The sequence below is a fragment of the Silene latifolia genome, chromosome 11 (assembly GCF_048544455.1).
Source record: "Silene latifolia isolate original U9 population chromosome 11, ASM4854445v1, whole genome shotgun sequence".
In the NCBI taxonomy this organism is placed as follows: domain Eukaryota; kingdom Viridiplantae; phylum Streptophyta; class Magnoliopsida; order Caryophyllales; family Caryophyllaceae; genus Silene; species Silene latifolia.
Window position 1 is genome coordinate 101,068,902 of NC_133536.1, and position 4,692 is coordinate 101,073,593.

Here is a 4,692-nt window from a genome sequence, read left to right on the forward strand (position 1 = left end):
AGCTTATCTCTTAGGGATATGGTCTTATTGTCAATTTTAATTGTTTGTAATTTGTATAAAAACTGTTAATTAGGAAATAAAAAAATTAGAAAAAAGAACAGTACTAAGAAAGTGTAAGATATAATACATATCTAATCTATGTAACAATTGTATTAACTGTGAACCAATGACTATTCATGATTTGGTAATTGAATCAACCGCAAACCGGAACCCGGTTCCAAATTCGAGGAATGTTATGGTAAAACTTTGTTTGAAACGTTGTGGTAGAAAGCAACGTGCGACTTGAAGGACATGATATATTGTGGATTCTTATATCCATCATTCTATAATTTTTATAATAAAGGATGCTCTTAACTCGACATCTATTTTTTCTGTTTCACTCGCACCCGATTTGTTGGGGTGTAATGGAATATGATAGAGCTCGAGTAGAAAGTACTAAGCAATTTCTCAAGGAAGATTTATTTCGTACCCATCACTTAATGAGAAAGTGGTTCATATTCTACAGGATCAAACATATGGGATGATACGTGCCTAATGTATAGTCTTTTTAGCCTATTTCAGCACGTATTTCTATGCATTTTCATACTATTTTTATGGTATTTTGCCCCGAATTGGCTACTTTGGTTCGTTATGTCCATTTTTGTAGAAATGAACGCGAAAGTAGTGGAATCGTACCCTTTTTCGTCCCTTTTTGCATGCATTTAGAGGAGACGGGATTTTCCTGAGTGAGATAATGTGTTTGGAAGCGTCGTGGCATGGATTACGAGGCAATTAGGCGCAGACTTGAGCTGAAATGAAGTCAAAGTCCTCGATCGAGCAGTTTAACCACTCGATCGAGTGGTTTTCACGTCCCAGATTGGTCGATCGAGTAGTTTACTACTCGATCCTTAAGTTGCAGAAAGACCATTCACTCGATCGAGTAACTATTTGGTCGATCGAGTGGATTTTGCTGAAGAGTTGGTCGATCGAGTGGTTTTAATCCACTCGATCGAGTGGTTTCGATGGTTAATGTGCTTAATCAGCCCGTGTGTTAATTATTTCGCTAAACTTTGTTTGCTTTTCTATTTAAACCTATGTTAACTAGGTTAAGAACATCTTTTATCTATCTTTATCTTTATCAAATTTTCTACTGAGAACTTTGTTACGTTACTTTTTCATCATTCACTGTAACCTTGCTTTGGGATTATTTTTACTCGGGTTTTGTGTTCTTTACGCCGGATTCGCTTGGATTGTAATTCTTTTCTCCCTCTTAATAATAATTAATCATTTGTTTGCTCTTAATTGCTTGTTTTCTTCGATTATTACTTTTGCCCTAATTTCCCTTTATGCGACTTATTGGTTATTTCATTATGTTTACTGCTGGAAAATTATTTGCTTTTAGTTTAATTAGTAATATGAGTAGCTAAACCCCTTTCATGTTGGGATTAGGGGATCTGCGGTAGAAATGTGACGATGTAGTGAATGAATTAGATGAATTAATTGTGTGACCCTGTCGCCATAGCAATTTAATTGTATTTATTCGACTTAGTTGAGTGCACGCTTCTATGTCACCCTTTAATCTGGCTAAAATTAATCCTGGATCGAAAGATTGGACTAAATAGGCCTGCTATGAACAATAGACTACCCTAATGAGGATGAAAGTTAAGTTAGTGGTATTTTAGGATAGAAAGTGGACCGAAAGGACCTTTCAACATCCGTCTCACATTAGTTCATCTGAATCATTTACAGTTGAGTTACTGGACTATCGTAGTGAACCGAAATCCAGACATGTCCCTCTCTTCTTGATAGTTTAAACCGATTTTCCTGCTCTTATTGCTCTCACCTTTATTTCTCTTCCTTCAAACCTCGTAGTTTAGAAATCAATTCAACAAACCCCCCTATTTGTTACTGTAGGACTAGAATTAGACAGCTGATAGTTACATTACCTCCCTGTGGATTCGATACTCGACTGCCTCTGCTACATTTTAGTTGAGACCGTTAGGTTTTATCTTTGATAGGGTTGCGATAGCCGTGTCAAATTTTGGCGCCGTTGCCGGGGAGGCAATTGTTTAAATTATTTGTTGTTTTATTTTTTAGTCTTTCTTTTAGTTTAAGGGACATCCGTTCCTAAAACTATTCTTATATTCTATTTGTAGCTTCTTCTTATGCGCAGGTCACAGGGCGGTGAATTATTGCCTTACAATCCTGAGATTGAGAAATCTTTGCGCGAGTTGAGGCGATCAACTAGGATATTGCCGACAGAGGAAGAGCTGAGTACTCTGTCTAGTTACTACGAGAACGCTCTATTTGAGGAGGATCCACCTTCATCTCCAGTTTCCAATTCATCAGCTGAGACAGTCACTTCTCCAGACTTTCTAGAAATGGTGAAGAAGCAACTATTACCGATCACTCCGAGCCGACATTTGCTGAATCTCTATAAGGGATTTGTATTACAGGGGACGCAAGAAAATTCGAGCCGAAGCCGTCCTATATCAATTTGGTTGAGAGAAACCAATTTGGGGCTGCAATCGAAGATGCAGCTAAGCACATGGAAACCTTTATCGATTATTTCTTTGTTCCATACCCCCACCAGTGGCGTAACCCGGATCAGATAAAAGAAACCATTTTTATTTTCTCACTCCGCGATCTTTGCAAGGGAGTGGTATAGGGATCTGGACCGGGCTGCTCATGGGATAACTGACTGGAATTCGCTAGCTTTAGCATTTTACAAGAAGTACTTTTCCGCCTCGAAGACTATTGCCATTAGAGCTCAGATCACGATCTTTAAACAGGGGCCTGATGAGAACTTTCATGAAGCATGGGTCCGTTTCAAGAAGCTGGTGCGAACCATTCTTCACCATGGGTTCGAGAAGTGGAGTCTTTGTAATCAGTTCTATAATGGGTTGTACGACGATCAGAGAGCTATTTTGGATCTGCGACCAATGGCCGATTTCTTTGAGAACATGGGAGAGACTAAGGGGTGGAAGATCATTGATGATTTGGCCACCCATAAGGATGAATATGGGAACTCCAGAGGCAATCAAAGAAGAGTCTGAATCTTCTTCTCAGTAGCCGCACTAGAAGCTCTTCTTTGCGAGATTTGACAAATATGAGTTGGGAGGAGCTTCCAAAGGAGGGATGTACCAGGTAAATGCTGTTTCAGACGGTCCTTTCGTCTGTAGAAGATGTGGAGCTGAGGGACATGTTTCAGAGAATTGTCCTAGTCCTTTTGAGTCATGCGCTGCCTTTCAACATTACAGGCAGACGAATACTTATTATGAGCCGAATGTCCATCCCAATTTGAGGTGGACAAGCCAAAATGTGCTCAATCCTACTCCTCCTCTGAACCAGCAGCAGCCGTATATTCCTCCACACAAGAATCAACAAGGCTTTCAGAAGCCTCCGTCTTTCAATTCTCCTAACCATGGTGCATCATCTTCCGGTGGGGTGAGTGAAATAGGTGAGATAAAGTCTATGTTGCAATCCATTATAAAGCAGTTGTAGCTGAGTGATCAACAAAATCAACAGAAGGACGCGTCTATTAAAGCACTTGAAACTCAAGTTGCCCAATTGGCCGCGAATCAGTCCACGAGAAAGCAGGGTCATCTACCGACTCAAAATGAGAAGAATCTACATGAGACGGTAAATCTGATAGAATTGAGAAGCGGTCTTTCTTATGAGGGACCGGAAGTACAGAAATCAGAACCGAAGATGGCCAAAACTGATGATGAATAGTGTTCTGGCAAAAATAACGAGCTGACAGCCAAGAAAGTGCTCGATCGACTGATTTCAGGTGGTCGATCGAGCAGAAATGATGAATAAACGGGTCGATCGAGTGGTTTTTATGCTCGATCGAGTGAAGAGCAAAGAGGAGTTGGTCGATCGAGTGGAAATTGTACTCGATCGACTGACATTGATGAAGTAACTGCTCGATCGAGTAAAGAAATTGGTCGATCGAGTAGTATTGATGACGGGAAGCTTATTCGAGAGCCTGCTAGTGCTCATTTAAGCGAGATATCACCGGAAAGACCTCGTTCGAGAGGTAAGAAGCGTCCAAAGGATACAGAACTTGCACCGGAAGATACATTGGAAGCGAGAAACAAGGGACTCGAGATACCTATCACGGTTCCTTTCCCGAGGAGGCTGCAGAATATAAAAGCTAATCAACAATTCGGCAAATTTGTCGAACTTTTGAAGAGCTTGGAAGTCACTGTGCCGTTCACTGAATTGCTGACAAAGGTACCATCTTATTTAAAGTTTATGAAAGAAATTTTATCGCGTAAGAAGACTATTAATGATAGTGAGACTGTAGCTTTGACTGAGGTGGGGTTAGCCCTATTTCAAAATAAGTTACCCCCTAAGCAATCAGACCCGGGTAGTTTTTCAATTCCGTGTCATATCGGTATGCATTTGATTGATAATGCGCTATGCGATTTAGGCGCTAGCGTGAGTGTCCTACCGTTATCTCTGGCTAAGAGATTTGGTTTGACAAAGCTGAGTTGTACCAACATGACTGTCCAGATGGCCGACCGTAGTTTATCACGACCACTAGGTGTAGTAGAAGACGTACCTGTTCAGATCGGGAAGTTCTTTATTCCCGTTTATTTTGTTGTCTTAGACATCCCCGAAGATGCACACACCCCTATCATTTTAGGGAGACCATTTTTGTCTACTGCCCGTGCAGTTATAGACGTCGGGGGGAAGACTTTGACT

At 40.7% G+C, this 4,692-nt stretch overlaps 1 non-coding gene across 1 annotated transcript; it reads right to left on the minus strand.

Annotated features, from left to right (window-relative positions):
• Positions 1-2,738: 2,738 nt before the first annotated feature.
• On the minus strand, positions 2,739-2,845 carry LOC141616116 (small nucleolar RNA R71). The gene has a single exon (XR_012530487.1). It is a non-coding gene; the product is annotated as a small nucleolar RNA R71 (small nucleolar RNA).
• Between the last annotated feature and the right edge of the window lie 1,847 nt (positions 2,846-4,692).